A 17457-nucleotide genomic window follows, 5' to 3' on the forward strand; every position below is an offset into this window, starting at 1 on the left:
TCAAAATTTTGACTCGACTAATTTCTAATTGGGTTATGAATTTGACAAGATATTTAGATTTCTAATTAAATTAGGTTCATTTCTAATAATGAGTTCAATCCAAATTTGATTTGGATTAGAATTGAATTAGAAATGAAGAGTCCAAGTCAAACTAGAGCTCTATCCTTATCTCCTGCGCCACTCCTGAACCCATGCCAATTTCTCTATGCCTAATTGGATTTGGGTTGTATTTTTTGGTATCATGATAGAGGGTCCAATAAGAGTGGATGGCAATAGTTGATGAGTCATAATATTATCTCTTGCCTATTTCAAATGCGATCTGAATTAGAGATAAGAAGTAAAGTAGAAAAGAGATTTTTTCATATATAAAATATTATTGGCATCATATTATTTTTTTTATTTTTCTTAGAGAATATTTTGGTATGTGAGACTCTAAAATTCTTATCCACATCTTAATAATTTTTTTAAAATTTTTTGGGATGCCAAAAGGAGGTTTTGCATTGACTCTTGGTGCCCTTCCTTGGAAATCCCTAATTCCTAGTCTATAAAAAGAGATCCTCTCTCTTAGATGTCCCATGACCAATTTCTTGCTGATTTTTATTTTTAGAGCCTCTTCTACTCCTCCTCTATTCCTCCTCTTGATTCTCTCTTGCTTTGGAATGTCTAAGGTACTTGAAGAAAGAGGAACAAATTGCTGTCGAAGTTGCTTACAGGCTAGCACCTCCAAGTCCCTAATCTACGCTTGTCTTTGCGTGGATCTTCCTGTAGAGGCTAGACAACTTCGTGTGGCTATGAGTGACCTGAAGAATACCTTCTCCAACCATTGGACCAAAGGATATCAAGATTCAAATTTATTTGGTAACGATCTCTAACTTGTTTGATTCCAATGGTAGATCTAATAGTTAGATCTAGAATTTCAGCATCGATGAGATCGATGTAAATTTTATTTTTAGATCTAAAGTGTATATTTTTATATTAAAGATCATGATGTGGTAGTCTAAGATAGGATCTTATACATGTGATTAAAATTAATTCACTGCACAAAATTTTAAAATTATATTTACTGCACTACCGCATATTTCCTTCAGATTGGACTTATCAAATCTAAGCAAGCTCATTTTGGACATCAAGAGTTGGAGTCCCTGAAGCAAGTCATCCATGTAAGAATTAAATGATTGGGGGGGGAGTGCCAACTGTAAGAATTGGTGCCCCATATTTTTCATCATGATTTTTCTTCGCAGAATGGGTGGGATGCCCCATATGGATAAGATCCAGGGACGTGCACCACTTGGAGATAAGGGAGGGAGAGAGAAGGAGATAAACCCCATCTCTGTGATGATAAGGATAAGAATGAGGTAGTTTTATCTAAATTCAAATTTGGATTTGAATTTGGATTCCTTCGAATTTGAGTCTAAAGCATTCGATTTCGAATCGGAGAGGATTGACTTGGATGACAACTATCTTATCCATGTCCATTCCTATATGAGTTTTCTTGATTATTTTGTGCGACAAAAATGAGGAAAAATTTATGATGGGTGGTGCCTTAGCAGAGTCCTTCTACTTTAAGGCATTTGATCTGATCAAATATCTATAAAAGGGTCCCTATCAAATAGTTTGACAATTTTGCTGATCATAATAAAATCTCTATGCCTCCTCTCCTCTTCTCCATGCCATCTCCCCTTTTCTATCTAATCTCTGATCCTATCCCACATTCAAGGGTGTTAGGCATTCCATCTAGTGGTCCTGAAGCATCAAGTTCCATCCGATCTATGTGAAGCAACAACAAGACGATGATTTAGCACTGATCGGAACCCTACTGAAGATAAGATTCAAGGTTGATCTAGGAGCTTGCAGATTCATCTAGGAGTAGACGAATCGAAGATGGAGAAAGCATCTTAATCTGAGCCCAAGTGGATATCTATAGAGGTTGGGCACATGCATGGCTCAACAGTAAATCTCGAATCCACGGATCATCATACTACAGAGTTTTTCTACCCACGCAAGGTGATATGATCACATTGCCATCTAATTTAAAGTAGTTTAAATCTTTGATTTTATATTCTCTAATGTTAGATGCATGATCGATCTGACCACAATCGAGATTGGATCTCGATCAGACTGCATATCGGATCGAGAAAATTTTTTGAAATCTACTGCATCCTAATTTGATCGATCGAGCATGCAGTCATTCCTTTAGCTGGTATCAGTGTCAAGTTGCAAGAATCATGCATCTAACATTAGGATCGGATCTAAATCTGATTAGATCTAAGTTGTATTTAGATATAAATTCAAAAGGGATTAGATCGGATTGATGCATGCAATTGAAGTTAGATTAGATCTAGATTTTAGCTTTTCGATATGATCAACATGTATAGCATTAGATCTGATTTTTATGCCCTTATTAGGTCTGATTTTTATGCTTAATCTGATAGTAAGGATGAGATCTAAAACTAAAAGATTAAAAAATTAAAAATCAGTAACCTAATTAAGTGCATAAAACTTTACATAATTGTTATGTTGCATGAGATGCATACATCTAGCTTAATGTCTTAGTAGCCTAGTACTCAGAAAGGATACATCACTAGGCCATTCAGTCATAAGAAGAAGCAGAGATTAAAGTCTCTCTCTTACCTAATCAACAGGTTCTCTTATGGCATGTATCAGAAAATGTATCCTAAAGTCAATCATTTTGATGATTGTGCTCTTTATAATTTATATATGAATTATAAATTAATAAAAATTATTTAATATTTTTTATCATAAGGTATACATCTTTCTTATAAGAACTCTTGTATTATGATGAAGTCCTTAGAACTATATGATAATCGATAAAGGAGGATTTATCGAATAATTCCTAAATATATTCGCGATCAAATGATACGTCATTAAAGGACGATGATGTTTATCGAGTATAGGTCATTGTGTGCCATATAGATTGGTTATCCTCTTAACCAAGAAGTATGGAGACACTGATATGACATAAGATGAGATGTAGGAGTACATCATCACTGAACAAGTAACTCACCTATGGAGTGCTTTACTATCAAGGGTTGCTTATGAAAAATATGGGCATAATAAGTGTCCCTCCAACCTGAGATCACCACGGTGACTTGCAAGCAACTCACTGTGTCTTGATGCCAGACTATCTGAATTTTTAATTTAGTGATAGAAGATTTCTGGGCACAGTGAAGTACTTATGGTAGTCGATGTATGGATCAAAATGGAATTGACCTCTCCATATTTTAGGAGTTGATTTATCACTGTATTTCAATTAAGTAAGACCTCCGTTGGGGCAATCTATGTGATATGTCACAAAAATTAAAAAAGATTGAAATACAATATGGATGACTAATCCAAGGTTGACAGTTAAATCCTAGGTCATCTTGAGCATTCAAAGTCAAAGGGATGAATTATGCGGTAACCATATTTCTAAGTTCTTGAGTGTTGCTTTGCAAATATTTGATCTATCCAGACATCAGGAACCATTCCTAGATGGTAACTTCGATTAGTATAGAAAATAATTTTATTTGCTACTGACTTAGTGTTCGAACTTATGGAGTCACACATAAAATCAGGCAAAGTAGGAAAGAATTGACTTAAGTCTATGTGTTCAATTTAAAAGTTTGTGACTTGATTGAATAAATAGATTAGCTTAATTAAGAATTAAGTTAGAGGTCATATGAGATTAAACAAATTGACTATATTTAACTAGCACTAGACATGAGGTTCAAGTTTAATTTCAGAGATGATGATGTTCTGATCAATGATCCAAGAGATTTATGAGAGATTGAATTCAAGTGCTAATTAAATTTAGATTAGATCTAATTTAATTAGACTTGAATTTGATTAAAAATTTAGGTTAGACTTAGATCAAAATTTTAATTAGATTAGGATTGACAGACTCTTCGAATCTGGTTCGAATCGGATTCGAATCGGATCCAAAACAAGTCAAATCTGAAGCAAATTAGTTCAGAACCAAAGAGTCCCAAATCGTTGGGACTCTCTCTCTCTCTCAAATTGACAGACCAAAGAAAGGATGCACTATTTTTTTTTCGACCCCATATGGGAGCACGTGTGAAGGGTTCTCGTGTGGGTCAAGTGGGTGCTCTCTTTCTCTCATCTGGTTCCCTCCTTGGATTAGGTTAGGACACCTAACCAACCTAAGTAAGATAGGGGTGTGCGACAACGAGAAGAGAGCCGGTCCCTTCTTCCTTGGGGTGGACTTTTGGGGCACTCCTCTTCTTCTTAAAACTGTTCAACATCTTAGGGTGAAGGGTCACATCCAAGATCTGATTTTTTCCCTCTCTTGCTGCTATTAAAAGGTGTGACGCAAAGAAGATCATCCTGCTTCCCTACGGAGCTTGGCGTGCACGCGAAGTAGAGACTCTGTATGTTTAGACCTCACGAGGCTTTGGATTCAAAAAATCCTCAATATTTGATCCCTATTCTACTGTGATTCAGATAATTTATAAAGGTTATAAATTAATAGAATAAAAAAAAATTTTAGGTACACCCTAGCAATCTATCTGACGGACAATTTTTTTCTTCAACTGGTATCAGAGCCAAGCTGATATATGAATGCATAGATTAATTTTTTTGATATTTTTATATGAGATATATAATCAAATTTTTATGATAAATAATAAATTTAATTTAGACCTATTAATATAAAATTTATAATCTAGTTTTGACTAAGATTTCAAGAATTAAATCAATGGTTGATTGAAGGTTGTTACAAATCTGTTATAACAGAATTTTTTTGATGTAGATTTTTGTTAGATTAATAATCAGATTACATATCTATTTTAAATCAGTTTTAATATATTTTTTTATGGAGTATTTCGGGTTGGATGTTGGATATAATCAAGATCTAAACTGAATCTATTTTGATAGATTTTCATATCTGATTTTAAACAAAATTCTGCACAACGCAAAATTAGGTCTAACCAGAATTTTATTTCTATGTGTTCATGTGTATATTTGAATTATTTTTCTATATGATTTCATATTTGAATTGAATATTTTATATGCTATATAAATTTAGCTTCAGATCTGAAATAATGTACATGATACATTGATCTAATTAGATTTGATATAAAATATCAATGATATGATCATGTTTATAAGTGCACACTGAATTTTTTGCATATCATATATGTAGATTATTAGACAATGTGCATGTAGATACAATTAATTTTAAAAATTAGATTTTTAATCTTAGTAACTCAGTACTCGAATTGAGATGATCACTAGGCTGTCTGGTCATAAGAGAAAGTAGGGATTAAGTCTCTATCTTGTCTATTCGATGGGTTCTCTTATGATGAGTAGAAGTACCACTGTGATCAAGTCTCATAAAGAAGAATAGTGAAAAAAATTTTAAAAGTATTTTGATCATGAATATGTTTAGATTAGATCTAAAGTAATTTATTTATAATTTATTATAATTTTTATAAAATTAATTCAGATATAAAATTATTTTAAGATCTGAATAGTATGTTACATACGATGTAATTTAAATTGATCTGAATATTGCTATGATATATGTGATGTATGTATGAGATTTAGATCAAATTTATGCATGTTTAATTGTTAAACATAGATCTAAAAAATTAGATTTTAAGATTTGAAAGTTTGAAACATATGGTATGCTTTACTTGAAATCCTAGTAGAATAGTTCTACAAACTAAAATACATATTTTACACACTTAATTTAGAATTAAGTGACCCAGATTTGAGAATTGAAGATATTAAGATACCTCATAAATCGATGGATAATGGGTTGGCATGAATCAGATCTTCTAACTGGATTAGACCTAGGGTTAGAAATAAATATGGATAAATTAAAAAAATTGATTAAATCTAATCAAGAATTGAATTAGATTATATTAGAATTTTTCTAGATCAATCTCAATAGTTGTAGCTTGATCAAGTCCATATTTTTTACCTTAACAAATGAACCAGATCGTGGCTCAATGGTTTAGCCTGAGTATTTTGGTTAATCGAATCAAAACTAATCAACCAATTGGTGTCTAAGGTAAGTGAAAGAAGAGTGTCCTATAAGCCAATCGCAAGTATGTTGCAATGAGACTTTTCTTTGTAATTTTCCAACTCATGTAATGATATTTATTATTTGATAATAAAATGAGGTATTGATTCATCATTTTAGCTGTATCTTATTATGTCTAAGATTATGATGAACCCCAAAGATTAGAGTAATAATTTTAGGAGATAAAAATGGATCATACTAGTGAGACCTAAAATCTTAAATATTTTTGATCATAGGAGCAATGAGTTGGGGATCAATGTTTCAAATAGACCGACACATCCAATGTATGCTTGACGGAGAGGGTGGCAGATCTCACTAGCCACTTGTGTATGGGACACTAATACAAGAATGTGGATACTTATTTGGAAATGAGTCTACTAAATTCACTCAATGAAAGAGAACATCTTATGGAAGCCGTACTTGTATGTCAAAGACGGTTCTCTAAGTGAGAATTGTGCAAGTAATCCTTAGACCTGAGATCACCATAGAATCTTATGTACATGAACCCATATTTTGGTTCATGCCCAGGCATGGTATTAAGATATGTATGGGATGTTCTAGATATGGTAGAATGTGTATGAAGGTTATGAGTAGGTCAACATAGAATCGATTATTCCTAGTAAGAGAAGATCGCATCCTATGTATTCTCATCCCTAGATGATTCGAAAAAATCTTTTGATCAAAAATAAGAAAGAGATTAGAAAGAGTTTTTAATACTTCTTTATTGGAGTCATCATTGGTTAATTGAGAATAAATATGTATTTGAGTTTGACATGATTCCATACTCATGAACATATTCAGGATGCAGGGATGATCAAAGGATTGAATTATACGATAACTTGTAACTGAAAAATATATTTGATATTTTTATCAAAATCTATATTTTTTGGATAGTCATGATACATTACTAGATATTACGTTTGATTTATAGGTCTGATCAAATTAAAAAGTTTAATTCGATCGTCAATTAGAAAGGATTCTAATTGTTGAGCTCGGGTTAGCTCGATTGGACCTAAATTGATTAGATTAAAATTTAATCAAATTAAATTAACTTACACCTAGACTGACTACTGAGTAGATATGAAATCTAATGGGTCACATACATATAAAAATTAGCCAAGGACCCTTTTGAAAAAGGTTGATTGAAATTTTGGATTCAATCAGGGTTCCAGTAAGCATGAAAGCACGTAGGGAAATCCTAGCTTCTTTGGAGATCAATTTGGTCTCATCTCTTGCTAATTAGCTAGTCCAATTTGGTGAGCATTTGGGTTAGGTCATGCCACCTAGAAGTAGTAAAAAAGAGGTACCATATCTAATGTTAACGCTAAAAACCAAGAGTCCAAGTTGTGAAGGACTCTTGGCACAAAAATGAAGAGCGCATGTGCCCTTTGGCTTTGGCATCCACAAGGACTAAGAGTCCTTCTGCTTTGGGTCTTTAATTTTTTATGGCAATAAGATTAGATCATGAACCACCTAGCACACCATTTAAAGTATAAAAAATCATTGGGATTACCCATGGAATTTTTGCTGCAACCTTGCTGAGCACGTGAGAGGTCTTCTGGGCATGCGAAGAGATGCGAAGACTCCTTCTATTTAAGGAGTCTTAGGTGATAATTTTATCTGATATTTTTTCTTGATAAAGATCACACTCAAATTTTGATTACATATGATTAATTTGGAAAATTATCAGATGTTGTATCTTTGCTTTTGATGCCCTTTTCTGGGTGTGCGCGTGCGTGATAGAGAGAAGGCACTCGCGCATCTCTCCGATGAAGAGTCCTTCTTAGGTTTAAACTCTTATCCAAATGGGGTGTCACTTATTGATAGCCTTTCCATTTGAATAAAGGATTTCATGACAAATTTTGACACTAATCTAAAGTTAGAAGGGATGCCAAATGCATCTCTTTATGGGCGTGCATGCATGAGAGGGTTGTAGTCGACGTATCAAACCCTGAAGAGTCCTTCTATTTGAAGACTCTCAGACAAATGATACGAGGACCTGATATGACATTCTAGATGAGCCATGCCTTCTCTATTGGTGCCCTATTTGGTGTTATAAATAAGGGATGGCAGATGGATTGATCACTCAATTCTTACATCCCCTATCCACTCCCTCTCTCCCTCTCTTACAACTCTAGGGTTTAGGACCAATGCTTGTTCTTTTAAGACAAGCCTAATCCTAATAGCTCTAAAGGTTTAAGAGGTCCAAAAAAAGAGATTTAGACTTGTCTGAAGATGGTTCTAAGAGATTTAGACTCAGGTCTGAAGGAATGTCCGATCGATTAGTGGCTAGTCGAGTTCTAAGGGCTAGAACTCTTGAAGCAAGGTGAAGGAGGAGTGTTGTCTTTGATCTGATTTTTGTGTGGATTACCATTAGAGAGTAGACACTTGGATGCCTCATGGAATTGAGATTAGCACTGTAGGTATTCTTCTTATCCAAGTTTACACTTATTGTACTTTGATGATATAGTTAAGGGTTTCTAGGCATTAGGATTTTCAGTGCATCAGATGTTTTAAATAAAAATTTTAAACACCTAACCCTTCTACTGTGCCACCAAAATCCAACAATGGTATTAGAGCTAGGTTGATCTATATAATCAAAGGTTAAATTATTATCTTGATTGTGATCAAGCATAGGTTTTTGGTTTGGTTCAAGTCGGGTCAATGGTTGAACCTAATTGAACATCCAAACCCTAATATGTCTTAGAGATATATTTTAATTAAATACATGATGTATGTATAAAATTTTTTTTAATAATCTAGTACTCAAAATAGGGTCAATCATCAGACCGTCTGGTCATAAGAGCAAATAGGATTCAAAGACTCTCTCTTCCCATTCCATTGGGTACTCTTATAGCGTGGAGGGGTGCCACTGTGATGTCCCAAGAAGAAGAACCGCGAAAAGAGTATTTTATATTGATGCATATGATATGCTTAAATTGCTATGTTATAATCATATTGTATGATTATGATTTTATATCTTAGATATATGATTAGATACCATGATTAGTTGTTATATTTATTAAGATATAACTATAATAGTGCATCATAGTAATTGATTAAATTAGGATGTGCAAGAGACCATTAAAGCCCTCATAAAAATCATATTAAGTTATAATATTGTGAATCAATAGCTGATCTGTTTCTTGAATCGATTAATTAATTGGTATCTAAGGAGTATTTCAAGTATGATGGTTATTTAATTGGTTCCGTTTGCTGGTCTGGCCAATTTTATTGGTGTCTAAGAAAAGTAACAGGGAGATCCTCACCAATCTTAATACTTTTCTAATCAATTGGATTAGTTTGAATCTTGAATGAAGATAGCTCAATATTTTGAACATTACATATGCCTTCTTTCATGCCTAGTCAATATCATATCAAAAATCATAGTAGATTTGTTATGATATTTATAAGGCTTGCTATGGAGATTGATGTGGGTTTGTCTTGGTGCATATTGGATGCTTTACGACATATTTTGGATATATTGCTTTATTATGATATCCATAAAGATAGTATTTTTTATATATGACTGTATGAAAATGAAAAATCTGACTTAACAAAAAATACCCTAGTTTGCTATGATATCCACAAGAATATGAGTGCTTTTAGAGGCAAAGATTATGTTGAGAATTGCATGAGATGCAATTGGATAGGTTTTTTTATTTTTGAACTCATTGAGGTTTGTTGTGATATCCACAAGACTTCATTGAGGGATTAAGGTCTTAGCCCTATTAAGAAACCAGATTAGGATTTCTCGTTTACCATAGGAGAGGACCATGGTATCCGATAAAATAGTGAGAGACATAACTAGTTTAAAAGACCTCATCTAGTTATACATGTCAAATATGAGTGATCTGTTTATACTATTATTCTTATTTATGTAGATTTAAGTCTACATTATGGCTTCTTTATTTTTACTACATAAAATCATGAATAAAAATATATTGACCGATCTCAACTATGTAGATTGGTTGAGGAACTTGCAAACTAGGTTCGTATCAAAGAAAAATTCTGATGTTCTGGATATTCTTGATTTAGGATTGATCAGTAATAATGAGAAGGCAAAAAAAATTTTATAAAAATTATTTATGGTAAATTTGAATATTGGGAGTATAATTGCAAGAATAATCTTGCAAGTTTGAAGCAGGGTGCAAGTACCATACCAAAAGGTGCGTATATGATACAGACCTATTTTTAATTGAGTGGCTTAGACTTTGATACTTGGGTATTGGATACCGCCTGTGGATCATATATTTGTAATTCATTACAGCGGCTACAAAATATCAAAGGTCTGAAAAGAGGTGATTTTGAGCTTTATGGCGTAAGTGGAGAGTCCATTAGTGCAGAGGCTATAGGAACCTGTATTCTTGATTTGCCTTCAGATAAAATTTTAGAATTGAAAGACTATTATTACATACCAAAGGTCATTAGAAACATTATTTCTATACCTTTGTTATTAAAACAAGGTAATAAAATAAGGCTAATAGGAAATGAATGCTCTATTTTCTTTTCTAATAAATTTTATGGCAGTGGTTATATTGATAACAATCTTTTAATTCTTGCACTCAATAAAAATATTTTTTATATTGAAAAAAATATGAAAAGAAAAAGAAAAGATTTGAATATCATATATCTCTACTATTATAGCCTTGATCATATTAGTGAGTCAAGGATAAACAAGTTACAAAAAAAAATTCTTTGACCTATATGATTATGAATCATTGAGAACTTGTGAATCTTGTCTTATGGATAAGATGACCAAGACTATTTTTTGGATATAGAGAGAAGGCGAATGAATTATTAGCCCTTATACCTACAGATGTATGTAGACCGATGACAACACAGGCCAGAGGAAGATACTCTTATTTTATCATCTTTATAGATGATTTATCAAGGTTCGGGTATGTGTATCTTATGAAATATAAATCTGAAGCCTTTGATAAGTTCAAAGAGTATCAAAGTATGGTCAAAAAATAAACTAAAAAAAGTATCAAGGTTCTTTGATCTAATCGAGAAGGAGAATACTTATCCAGTGAATCTCTTGATTATCTTAAAAATAAAGATATTTTCTCTGAATGGACCCCTCCTTATACACCCCAGTTAAATGGTATAGCAGAAAGGAGGAATCACACTTTGATAGATATAGAGCGGTCCATGATGTACTTCACTGATCTTTCCATATATTTTTGGGGATATGCCCTAAAGACTGCCACATATATTTTAAACAGGGTGCCTTCAAAGTCTGTTGCAAGCACACCATATGAAATATGTAAGGGAAGAAAGTCTAATCTTAAACATCTTAAGATTTGAGGCTGTCTTGCTTATGTCAAAAATATTTTTGAACATAAGCTTAGTTCTAGATTAGACAAGTGTAGGTTTGTAGGGTATCCTAAAGAAACTAATGGATACTACTTCTACCATCCTACTAAACAAAAGGTATTTGTTAGTAGGTACGATACTTTCTTGATAAATGAATTCATCTAAGAAGGAGATAGTGGGAGGAATATTGAACTTGCAAAAGTTTAGAATCTACAAATCGATCTAGAAATACCTGTGGTTGAACCACAAGAAGATTCTCAATCAGAAGTACCCAGGGATGAGGTACATCTACAGCACACATCTCCTCTTTGAAGGTTAGATAGAGTAAATCAAGCACCTCTGACATATGATTTTGTCATTGAGAATGACAATTCGATCAATATCATTCAGGATGATGATCCACTAACCTATTCGAAAGCTGTCATGAGTAGAGACTCAGACAGATGGCTGGAAGTCATGAAACCTGAAATGGACTCGATGTATACCTATTAAGTATGGACCTTGGTTGAGGCACCTGAGGGTGTGACCCCAATAGGGTGCAAGTGGGTCTTCAAAAAGAAGATTGAAGCAGATGGTCAAGTAGAAACCTACAAAGCTAGGTTGGTGGTGAAGGATTTCAAACAAAAGCAAAGAATTGACTATGATGAAACCTTCTCATCAGTGGCTATGCTCAAGTCCATCCAGATTTTTCTTGCTATAGCGGCATACTACGACTATGAGATCTGACAGATAGATGTCAAGACCATTTTTTTCAATAGTAATCTTGAGAAAGATGTCTATATGACTCAGCCAAAGAAATTTATCTCAAGTGGGAAGGCAAATCAAGTATGCAAGCTAAAGAAATCCATTTATGAATTGAAGCAGGCTTTAAGGAGCTGGAACATCCGATTTGATAGGACAGTTAAAGAGTTTGGCTTTATCAAAAATAAAGATAAACCATGTGTGTATAAGAAGACAAGTGAGAGTGCTACTGTCTTCTTAGTTCTGTATGTCGATAACATACTGCTCATTGGGAATGATATCCCAATGATGCAATCGATCAAGACTTGGCTATCGAATAAGTTTTTCATAAAAAACTTGGATAAAGCATCCTATATACTGGGTATAAAGATCTATAGAGATAGATCTAAAAAGATGTTAGGCTTATCCCAGTCATGGTATATAGATCTCATATTAAAGAGATTTAATATAGAGATAAATAAGAGAGGTTATCTGCCTGCAAGTCATGGTATACATCTCTTTAAGAAAATATATCTTAAGACACCAGAAGAGAGGAAGAGGATGAATGAAATTTTTTATACTTCGACTGTGGGATCAATTATGTATGTCATGCTATGTACCAGGCCTGATATAGCTTATGTTTTGGATGTAGCTAGTAGATTTCAAGCTAATCTAGGAGAGGATCATTGAAAAATTATAAAAAATATTCTAAAGTACCTAAGAAGGACTAAAGATATTTTTCTCATATATGGATGTTGCTCCTAGATTGATTTTGATGACTACAAAACAGTTGGAAGGGATACAAATAATTTTTTATGTGAAAAAGACCTTATGCTCTACAGGGGCAAAATTGTAATTCATCAAAACTCTGATTTGATAACATCATCGTGTAGAACAAATGATATGTAATCTATTGGTGAAAGTTTCATGATTTTTGGACTTATATTTTTGGAGTTATGAAGGTTTGAAGTTCATGAGTCGACTCATGAGTCAACTCATGAAACTATGAGCTGATTGGCACGCAAAGATTAGCCATGGCACGCTGGTTTTCTGGCTTGGCACGACCTGTGAGTCGACTCATGAGTCGACCCACAAGGCATGAGTCGACTCATGAGTCGACCTCTGCTGTTTTGGGCCAAAAAATTCAGAAACCCAATCTCTGGACTTTGCAACAGAGGTCGACTCATGAGTCGACCCCTGAGGCATGAGTCGACTCATGAGTCGACTCATATGTCGGATTTGCCTGTAACGGCTAGTTTTTGGCCAGATTTGGTTGCTTTTTAATGCTGCTTTTTGTGCTCTAACGGCTCTTTTTCTGCCTAGTTTGTTTTCTCTTGTCTCTTAAGGCTATAAAGGTTTCAAAAGGTGGAAAACAAAAAGAAGAGAGATCCAAAATATCCAAGAGGCATTCAAGTGATTTGAAAAGAGAAAATCAAGAGCATTCAAGAGGGCATTCAAGTGCATTCAAGAGAGAGTTTTTCTCAAGCCAACTTCTCAACCTCATTCAAGAGCTCATTTAAAGCCTTCAAGAAGCCTTCAATCAAGCTCACCAACTCCTCAAGCATTTACTTCATCTCTCATCCACTTTGAGGAAATCCAAGAAGGGCTTCTTCATTTGAGTAAAGCGTATTTATTGTTATATTCGCTCACTTAAGGAGCTATTCTTGTACTTATTTGTGCTCTAAACTGATTTTATCTTGTGAGCAATTATTTTTGTTTTGGAGGATTTCCAAAACAAGGAAAGGTTGATCCGAATCTGAAATCGGAGTGTATTGGGTCGGCTTGTACCCGAAAACAAGTGGACTAGCTTGGGATAGCTAGTGTCGGAGTTTCCGACGGTTGTATTCGGGTTGAATACAAAGTATAGTGGATTGGAATTCCCAAGTAGGAGCTTGGGGAGTGGATGTAGGTGCAAGGTTGGCACCGAACCACTATAAATCATTGTGTTTGTGGCATGCTTTATTGTTTCTCTTTAATTCTCCATTATATCCTTGCATTCTTGTTTTAAGTAATTAATCTCAAACCAAAGTCTCTCTCTTCATTCATCAAGTTTTTGATATATAATTTTTACAAGTAATTAGTTAAGCCTAAAATTTTTAAAACCCAATTCACCCCCCCTCTTGGGTTGCATAGCTGGGCAACAAGTGGTATCAGAGCCCGGTGCTCTAGCCCTTCTTTGATCTAACAATCAAAGAGCCAAAGATCTATGGCAACCCACGTCGGCACTTCTCTAGCCGAGGGGCAATCTACCAACCGACCTCCACTTTTCAATGGGTCTAACTACACCTATTGGAAAGCTCGGATGAAGATTTTCATACAAGCACTAGACTATGATATGTGGAGTATCATAGTGAACGGTCCACACACACCCACCAAGATAATAGATGGTGAGGAGTCAACCAAACCCGAAAGAGAATGGGATGAGGTTGATAAGAAATTGGCACAGTTAAATGCTAAAGCTATGAATGTTCTTTACTGTTCACTTGATGCAAATGAATTTAATCGCATTTCTACCTGTGCATCTGCTAAAGAAATATGGGATAGGTTAGAAGTAACCCATGAGGGAACAAATCAAGTAAAGGAGTCTAAAATAAACATGCTTGTACATAAATATGAGTTATTTAAAATGGAGCATGATGAGTCCATAACTGCTATGTTTACTCGCTTTACTGATATAATTAATGGTTTGAAGAGTCTTGGCAAATCTTATACTAACAGTGAACTTGTAAGGAAGATTCTCAGGTCATTGCCAAGAACCTGGGAAGCCAAGGTGACTGCTATCCAAGAAGCAAAGGACTTGAACACTCTACCTCTAGAAGAGCTTCTTGGATCCTTGATGACTCACGAGCTTAGCATGAAGTAACATCAAGAGGATGAAGTCAAAAAGAAGAGAACCATTGCCCTCAAATCCACAGCCTCTCCTGATGAAGAAACTGACGATACAGAAGATGAAGAACAGGATGAAGAAATGGCACTCATCACCCGAAGATTCAAGAAGTTCCTAAGAAAGAGGAAACAGGGGATGAGAAAGAGACCTTTCACAAAAGGGGAACAAAGCAAAGAGAAAGAAAAAGATCAACCCCTTATATGCTATGAGTGCAAGAAGCCGGGGCATTTCAAATCCGAATGTTCACAATTGAAGAAAGGTCCCAAAAAGTTCAAAAAGAAGGCAATGATGGCCACATGGAGTGCGAGCGATGACTCAAGCTCCGATGAGGAGACCTCAACAGAACAAGCCAACCTGTGCCTTATGGCACACGATAATGAGGTAATTTCTGAAAACCCTAGTGATTTTACTTTTGAAGAATTGCATGAAGCCTTCAATGATTTAATTGATGAATTGAAGAAACTAGGAATGAAAAACAAAGAACTAAAACTGAAAAATCAGTCTTTAGTAAAACAAGCAGAAAATCTTTCAGTTGAAAAATCTACTTTGCTTCAAGAGAACCAAAGCCTAAAGAATGATATTAATAAGCTGAAACCTATAGTAGATAAATTCACCTTAAGTTCAAACAAACTAAATATGATTCTTGAAAATCAAAAGGCCGTATATGATAAGGCCGGACTTGGCTATAACCCCTTAAAGAAACAAAAATTTCTAAAAAATATTTATGTAAATTATTCAAGTAACAAGCCTACCAATACTACTTGTTTTAAATGTGGTAGAATAGGGCATAAATCTTACACTTGTGCAAACATAACTGTAAAGAAAATATGGGTTCCAAAAGGAACCATCTTGACTAACCAAAAAGACCCAAGAAAGCTTGGGTACCTAAAACAAAAACTTGATATTTATTTGCAGGTGTGTCTAGCATCCCATGGAGAAAACAGGAAATGGTATCTGGACAGTGGATGCTCGAGACACATGACTGGTGATGAATCACAATTCATCACGCTTGATGCTAAGGATGGAGGGATGGTCACCTTTGGAGATAATGGCAAAGGAAAGATCATCGGGATAGGTAACATTGGTATCACTCCCTCCAAATATATTGAAAATATTTTGTTAGTTAAAGGTTTAAAGCATAACTTACTTAGCATTAGTCAATTTTGTGATAAAGGGTATAAAGTAGTTTTTGAATCATCTGTTTGTATTGTGACTAGTCCTGTTAATGATGGCATCAAATTTATAGGACATAGACATGGCAATGTTTATATGGTAGATCTAAATGATTTAGCCAAATTAGACATGCAATGCCTAGTATCCTTAAATGCTAAAGTTAATGAGACTAGTTGGCTTTGGCATCGTAGACTTGCTCACATTAGCATGCATTCTCTTTCAAAATTAATTAAGAAAGAATTAGTTGATGGCTTGCCTAAACTGAATTTTGAAAAAGATAGGATTTGTGATGCATGTCAATTAGGTAAGCAAACTAGAGTTTCATTTAAATCCAAAAACATTGTTTCAACTTCTAGACCATTAGAGCTTTTGCATATGGATTTATTTGGACCAACTAGAACCACAAGTCTAGGAGGAAAAGATATGGTTTTGTAATAATAGATGATTATTCACGTTTTACTTGGGTTTTCTTTTTGGCACACAAAGATGAAACTTTTCATATTTTCACTAAATTTCATCGAAAAGTCACTAATGAAAAAGGATTTTCAATTCAAAATATTAGAAGTGACCATGGAACTGAATTTGAAAATCAAGACTTTGAAAAATTTTGTGATGAGAATGGAATCGGCCATAACTTCTCTGCTCCTAGAACACCCCAACAAAATGGGGTAGTTGAAAGGAAAAACAGAACCTTAGAAGAAATGGCCCGTACCATGCTTTGTGAAAGCAACCTTCCAAGATATTTTTGGGCGGAAGCTATTAACACAGCATGTTACATTCTAAATCGTGCTTTAATTAGACAATTTTTTAAGAAAACCCCCTATGAACTTTGGAAAGGAAGAAAACCAAATATTGCATATTTTCATGTTTTTGGTTGCCGATGTTTTGTATTAAATAATGGTAAGGAAAGACTTGGTAAATTTGATGCAAAATCAGATGAAGCAATCTTTCTGGGTTACTCCTCTACTAGTAAAGCTTTTAGAGTTTTTAATAAAAGAACTTTAGTAGTTGAGGAGTCCATTCATGTTGTCTTTGATGAATCTAACGATCTTCCTTCAAGGAAGAATGAGGGTGTTGATGATGCAGATCCATTAATAGAAGGTATGAAGGAGATCACTCTGAAAGATTCAGCCACTCCAAAGGACAAGGAACAAGAAGACAAACAAGATGAGATAGGTGAGGAAATTCAAGAACAACCTCAAGGTACAAATGACCTACCCAAGGAATGGAGGTATGTTCACAACCACCCTAAGGAGTTAATTATTGGTGATCCTATGCATGGTGTAAAAACTCGCTCTTCACTTAGAGATGT

The sequence above is a fragment of the Elaeis guineensis genome, chromosome 11 (genome assembly GCF_000442705.2).
Source record: "Elaeis guineensis isolate ETL-2024a chromosome 11, EG11, whole genome shotgun sequence".
Lineage (NCBI taxonomy): Eukaryota > Viridiplantae > Streptophyta > Magnoliopsida > Arecales > Arecaceae > Elaeis > Elaeis guineensis.